At 38.5% G+C, this 7,717-nt stretch overlaps 1 pseudogene; it reads left to right on the top strand.

The window, feature by feature from the left end:
• The first annotated feature begins 3,337 nt into the window (after nucleotides 1-3,337).
• On the top strand, nucleotides 3,338-4,817 carry LOC138174786 (heterogeneous nuclear ribonucleoprotein K-like; annotated as a pseudogene).
• The last annotated feature ends 2,900 nt before the right edge of the window (nucleotides 4,818-7,717 follow it).

The following is a 7,717-nucleotide window of genomic DNA, read 5'->3' as shown; positions in this document are numbered from 1 at the left end:
TGCTACTGGTTAAGAAGACCTGAAAGAGGATTTTTTTGTTATGTATTTACAGAAATCCTGTAGGAAGATTTTGCTGATGTTTTAAGAGGTTTTGGAACTATACTGATGATTTGTGTTGATTCCTTAGACCTTGTAGGGTCTGTGTTGATTTCACAGGCAAAAGTTAATTGATGATGGTGCTGGCAATGTGTATGAATGCTATTGTGACTTTGTTAAGCTTTGTCTTCCCAGGAACTGGCACTGTGAAGGACTTGAGGTGGGCTTTGAGCTTCAATATGGAACAGGAACTGAACAAGGAGCTGGACAACAAGGAGCTGGCAGGAGCTGGGACCATGGAAGATGAACCATGGAAGCTGAAAGCCTGCCTCAAGTTAAGATGAAAAGACTTCTCCTTGGATATTTAATGCAAACTGAGAAGATCGTGATTTACTGTGGTCTAGGGGTGGAGAACTTTGACCTTTACATTTAGATGACTGAGTTAAGGACTTACTAATTAAGGATGATTGGAAACTAACCTCCAATTAAGAAGATAGAAGACTTTTTTTTATTGAAGAGATTAAGACAATGTGACCTAGGGGTGGAGAACTTTTGACCTTTGTACTTTGTGTCAATTAAGGAGGCTTGCCTCCTTATGGATGATTGAGTTAAGTTCTTACGAAATGATTGTACTTTGTTTAAAACCATGTGACCATTTCGGTGGAAACTATGTGGCCATTTTAGTGATAAGTTTTTATTCTACAACATTGTAAATACTATAGTTTGATTTCTGTAAATGTTTTGTCTTACCTTGTTACTCCATAAATAGAGAGTTCACTATACTGTGTAATCATAACCTTAAAGGTGTTCATAGCAGCAGTCCTCTGGAAAGCTGCTTGTGCTTGGCTTTACGCTCTGCCTCACTTTAATCTAATTCAAAAGGAAGTCAAGACATCACACCATGACATCTTTGGACCTCTTTGAAAATGAAGAATGAACCACAAAACAGATTTTTTGCAAAGCATTTAATAAAGCATTTAATGCTATTCTTATTAAAAATATGGAGAGATGTTGACAAGACAAAGACAAAATTAATTAAATAAGATGTTCTTAACCAGGTTTCAGGAGCTTGTTTTATTTTTATTTTTAACATTTTGTTAACTGTTTCAACGGCATGGGTCTTCTTTGTACTTCTACATATTTTATGTAATACATTTAAAATATCCAGAGAAGATTTCCATAGGCCTCATCCTATTGACATAAGGATTTATGGCATGGATAATATGAATTGAAACTTATATGAGTAAGGGAACTCAAATAATAGTCTTTAATGACCCAATATCAACTTGACAAGGGGTATCAAGTGGAGGGTCTCAGGAATCTGTGCTTGGAATGACTGTCATGTTCACTAAATCTACAGAAAATAAATGGGAGAGATAGCTAAAAGACTGAGTGATAGAGTCAAGATCCAAAAATTTCTTGACAAACTAGAACAACAAAATGAATCTAATAAGTTGAAATTCATTAAGAATTAATGCAAAGTCATAGCATTAAAGATCTGAAGCAGGTAAGACAATGGTGGGAAAGAATGAAAGAGAGAAAAAAGAGAGGACTCAGGACAGAGCCTGAGATATTTACACCAAAGTGGTGAGTGGGTGATAATGAGACAGGAGTTTGTTTGGCTGGTGCAAGATAGGCAAAAACCCAGAATAATGCAGTTTCATGGAAAATAAAGCAGGAAAGAATACCCAAGGGGACTGATGGTCAACAGAGTTGAATCCTTCAACAAAGGTCAAAGAGGGAAACACTCCCTTTTGTCTATTTTTGTATCCCTTGCACTTACTAAGTACCAGACATACATTAACATTGCAGTATAAGTACATCTAAGGCTTTATCGTGTGGAAGAGAAATAATGAAGGAGGTTATGACAAATGGCAGGAGGCAAGGTCATTTATTGAAAAAGAGATGATTTGAGATTTATTTGAGAAGCTTGAAGAGAAAAGAACAATGTTTGGAACCACCTCTTTGAAAACAGTGATAAAGAGCCAATGAATGATGCATAAAAGAATTGCTGCATGACAGTGAGCATTCAATTAATGTTCAACAAGATAAATTTGTTGTGGAGCTAGTTAGTATGAATTCTGGATATCCTCTAGCAGTGTATGACAGTTTAGCAATAAGAGCAGAAAAGAAAAAAATGTCTCAGAGTGTATTATAGGTGAGAAATTTCCCAGTGGAAGGAGAAGGGAGCAAGGAGTTCAAGGGTGAAGGGTAGTGATGTGTTGAACTGGTCAAGATTGGGAAGGAAGGAAGTCCAGAAAAGGGCTCATTCACTAGGAGAACCAGGAGTTATCAAAGAACCATGGTTACAGTGAATATGAAAATTAGTTTTGGAAGGAGTGAGGCAATTGGAATAGAAAGTCAGGTGATTGTGATCAGAAGGAAATGCTACAGAGATAGCAATCTTCCACCACAGTGGAATAGTTTTGGATGATGAAGAAGTCTATCTATGATATGGTCATCCTTGTGGTCAGTTGAGGTACAGTGGGAATCAAGATCATGAGAATTATGGAGATCATTGAATTGAAAGATTTGGGAAAGTAAGTAACTTCAATAGCAAACTTCACCAAGTGAAGATTTTGGGATAGAGAATAAAGCTAAGTGTCAAGTTCTGATCTCATTGATGAAGAAGGGAGGAACACTGGAAGTCAGCATATGACACTAGGAAAGATCTGGACAGATTCAGGTAATCTGATGGATTGAATTTTAAAGAATAAGAGGTCACTGAACAACAGTGGTAGAAGGAGAGGTTCTTTATAGCAATGGGAGGTAGGGATCAATTCATGTAGTGAATTCTAACCAGTGCACAGCATGGAAGTTCCATTGGTATTCACCCAATGTCCAGAGAACTTGAGGAAAACCTTGAGTATATTTCAGTGGGCTGCCTATGATGAATTTACAGGAAGGAATACATGGATAATATTCATATAACATAATCAGGTAGCTGGGGGTTCTGATCTTTGTTACTGGGTAGAATGCTCACATTAGTAAGATTTAAAATTTTACATAAGGCATTGTACTTAATAGGCAGTTTAGGAAAATAAAACAAATAAAAAAAGAAACAGGTTTGTTGTTAAAAAATTTTACATTGGGGGCGACTGGGTGGCGCAGTGAGTAAAGGGCCGGCCCTGGAGTCAGGAGGACCCAAGTTCTGTTCCTGCCTGAGACACTTAACACCCACATAAAAATACTAGCCATGGAACCTTGGGCAAGTTACTTAACCCCAATTGTCCTCCAAAAGGCAAAAAAAAAATTTTACATTAGGTGTGTCTCTATGGTATCAACCTCTGTCGGCTGGCATTTCTCTTGCTCTTAAACCTTTAGGCTACTGCAGCACTAGGGTGTCAGTTCTTGGTCCCAGCCAGAATACTTCAGGTCTGCCCTGCAAGGATATATAATACTGATTGTCTACTTATTTAATATGAGAAAATGGAGACTGAGCAGCCAGAAGAAACCTTCCCCAGCTAGAAACCAACTAAAACCAATGGTGAATTTGATAAGCACTCTGCTGAAGACACAGAGGAGGAGAAGGTCTTTAAAAAATCTAGAAACATTGATGTGATGGTAGAACTGCACATTTTGCTTCAAAGCAATAATGTTGGGGCAGTGACTGGGAAAGGAGGCAAAAATATTAAAGCACTTCATACAGACTACAATTCCAATACAATACAACACACTAGACAGCAGTGGCCCTGAGTGCATGTTGAGTATCAGTGCAGATACTGAAACAATTGGAGAAATTCTAAAGAAAATCATCCTACCTTGGAAGAGTACCAACACTATAAAGGAAGTGACTTTGACTGCTAGTTAAGAACATTGATTCACCAGTCTGGCAGGAGGAATCATTGGGGTCAAAGGTGCTAAAGTCAAAGAATTTCAAGAGAATACTCAGACAACTATCAAGCTTTTCCAGATTTGCTGTCCTCATTCCATGGATAGAGTTGTTCTTATAGGGGAAAGCCTGATAAGGTTGTGGGGTGCATAAAGATCATACAGTATTTTATATCTGAGTCTCCCATCAAAGGATATGCACAACCCTATGATCCCAGTTTCTGTGATGAAACCTATGACTCTGGTGGCTTCACAATGATGTTTGATGATCAACAAGGATGGCCTGTAGGATTTCCCATTCAGGGAAGAGGAGGTTTTGATAGAATGCTCCCAGGTCATGGTAGACATCCTATGTCCCCATAAAGAAGTCCCCATTATGATGACATGAGCCCTCACAGAGGACCCCCCCCCCACCTCCTCCTGGATGTGGTGGCAGGGGATGGTAGCAGTGCTCAAAATCTTGCTCTTCCTCCACCACTTCCACCTGGAGGGAAGAGATCTTATGGCTTATGACAGAAAAGGAAGACCTGGTGACTTATGATAGTGCTGATGAAACTTGGAACTCTGCAATAGACACATGGAGTCCTTATGAATGGCAAATGACTTATGAACTACAGGTTGAGTACCATGAGTTTACCATGGGTGATTCTGGATATGATTATTCCTATGCAGGGGACCGTAGCTCATATTGTGATCTTGATGGAACCATTATTTCAACACAAGTAACTATCCCCAAAGATTTGGTAAAGATTGTCCAATGTGATCAGTGAATTAAAGAAATACATCATGAATCTGGAGCATCAATTAAAGCATCAATCAAAATTGATGAGCCTTTGGGAGGATCTGAGTATCAACTTATTACCATTACAAGAACACAGAATGAGAAACAGAATGCACAGTGTTTACTTCAAAACAATGTGAAGCAGTATGCAGATAGTGAAAGATTCTAATGCAAGATTTTTTTCCCTTTTTATAATGTGAAGCAGTATTCTGGAAATTTTTTTCTAAGACTAGTGAAGAATCTAAGGAGTCATACACACACATATATTTAATCTGCTTCTGTTTAAAGAGTCAAGATTCTTTGCTTCATAGGTATTCTTCATTTGTGGTGGGGTGAAATCTTTGCTGTTCACTGGATGCAATGGTTAAGTTCCTTACAAATGGGGCAAATGGGATAGGGGCAAATTAGCACCTTTGACTCCAATGATTCCTTCTGCCAGACTGGTGAATCAATAAGGGGGTTGGGGAAAGGTGCACAAAACTAACATTGAAATTTTGAAACAGCGGCAGAGTGAATTTTATTTTTGTTCATTGTTGGTGCTAAAAATTATAATAATTTTTCTCCTTTTGTAACTATTGTGGACACTTTGTGGTCACTAATTTTTTTTGGGGGGGTGAGAAAGGGGAGTGTCCCTGATACCCGTTCAGAGCAGTGTGCAAAGTGTAATGCTCTTTTGTAAGAAACATTTTATGATTTTTAAAACAAATTTAGTGAACCTAAAGAAAAGTTTATATTCTATTTATTCCAGAGATGAAATAGATATGAAAATGTGTGTCACAGTGACAACACTGTGTATCAAGCCCTGGGGATCTGAGTTTGAGACATGATCCTTGACCAAAGAAGTGTATAGTTTTATAAGGGAGAATGAACACATATACACATTATAAAGGTAAATAACTAAATAAGGAAATCCTCAATAAGTATCAAATAGCAGACCAAATAACGATTATGGTTTGGAGCTAGGAGAGATCACTATGTCAAGGAGCAGGTGGGGAAACCTTCACAGAGGAAGTTGTATTTGAAGATAGCATTGGAAGAAAGGTAAGGCATATAGAGTTGATGACATATATTGTGAGCAAAGATATGGGGACAGAAATGTCACATTATGAACTGTATACTAATAAACATGTCTATTATATTTTAAGGTTAAGAAACACTTTCCTCACAACTCTCCTGTGAAGTAGGTTAAGAAAAGTATGTACACCATTTTAAAGATGAGAAAACGGAGGTTGCATTCATAACCTTGGCCTTATCTTCAATTCCTCATTCTTATCAACCCCACACATCCAACCATCTGTCAAATCTTGTCATTTTTATCCCCATGATAAATTTTGTATTCATGCCCTTTGCTCCACTTTCCTTAAAGCCACAGTCCTACCTCAGTTCCTGATTGCCTCTTGCCTGTATTATTGCTCACCTTGTCTCATTTCTCCACTCCAATTCATCCTCTAATCTACCGTCCAAGCCATTTTCCTAAAGAGTAGGTTTGACTATGCTGTTTTCCACCCAATAAAAAAACTCCAGTGGCTCCCTATTACCTCTAGACATATTACAAACTGTTCTGTCTGGCATTTAAGTCTCCTCATAGCTTGGCCCTCTCTTATCTTTCTGGTCTTCATATATATTACTCTAGTCCAAGCTCTTGGTCATCTAATCAGTTTGATTTATTTGCTGCTTCTCACATGGTACTCTCTATCTCCCTTTCCTGTGATTTTGAACTGGCTGTTCACCATGCCCGGAATGTTCTCATTACTCTTATTCATCAGAATCCCTGGTTTCCTTTAGGATTCAACTTTTCTGCAAGAGACCTTTCATTGTCCTCCTATAACTTTCCTGTCTAAAGTTATCTTCCATTGTCTCTCTACATATGTACTTACTTATGTATACCCTTGAACTCCTGGGGAGTAAACTCCTCTTGCCATATAATCTAGAAAATTTCAGTAAGCTTTTGTATGAGCAAAAGTAAATCTCAGCTGGAATAGGATCAGCACCAGGTGCTTTGCCATGAAAAAAGGAACCTAATGACATTCAAGATGTCTTCTTCAGTTGAAACTTCAGCTAGGGAGGGACTGAATTCAACCTGAAGAAAAAAATCAGTGATTTCAGCATTGATTGATGAAGGTCTGTTGAGAACACTATGGAAGTGTTCAGCCCATCTCCCTAGGATCCTGGCCTTATCACTAATGAATGAGGCTCTCTCAGCACTGAGTAATTGAGGTACACCATAGGTCTTTGGCGTATAAATAGGCTTCATAGTATCATAAAAGTGCTTTGGATTGTTACTATCAGCATAAAGATAAAGGAAATAGATTGTTCTGTGACAGTCACAGGGTGGGGGAGGGGGTTTCTCTCTCTTAGTCATTGATGGCAAGATTCTTGCCAGAGTCCACCTTAATAGGCTGATACTTAACCTGGAAGATGATCATCTACCTGAGAGCCAGTGTGACTTCAGAAAAGGCCAAGGAACAGACTATATGGTGTTTGCTGCCTGACAACTAAAGGAAAAATGACACAAGAACAGAGGCCTGACACAACATTCATTGATCTGACCAAGCCCTTTGATATTGTCAGTAATGAGGGCTTATGGAAAATTATGTCAAAATCTGGTTGCCAAGAGTTCATCAATTTTATTCATCAATTTCATGACAGCATGTTTACCTGGGGTCTTGATAATGGACAATGCTCTCATGCTTTCCCAGTCACAAATGGAGCAAAAAAGGTTGTGTGCTTGCTCCCATGCTTTTTAGAATGAGGTTTTCAGCCATGTGGTAAAACTCCTTAAATGAGGATGAAAATAGCATCAAGGTCAGCTACTGCACTGATGGTAAATTCTTCAACTTGAAAAGGCTATAAGCCAACACCAAAGTGGAGGGAGTGTTGGTGCATGATTTTCTATTTCCAGATGGTTATACACTCAATGCAGCCTCTGAAGGTGAGATGCAACAAAATATGGATTGATTCTCTGTTGCTTGTGCTAATTTTGGTCTAACAACACCAAGAAAACACAGGTGCTCCATTAGCCAACACCACACCATCCATATGTGGAACCATTAGTTATAGCAAATGAAG

Source organism: Petaurus breviceps, unplaced genomic scaffold, assembly GCF_028583685.1.
Source record: "Petaurus breviceps papuanus isolate PSGF00001 unplaced genomic scaffold, PetGlider_PUasm1.0 76, whole genome shotgun sequence".
Lineage (NCBI taxonomy): Eukaryota > Metazoa > Chordata > Mammalia > Diprotodontia > Petauridae > Petaurus > Petaurus breviceps.
Note: the sequence above shows the minus strand (reverse complement) of the source record. Positions and strands in the feature narration are given on the sequence as shown.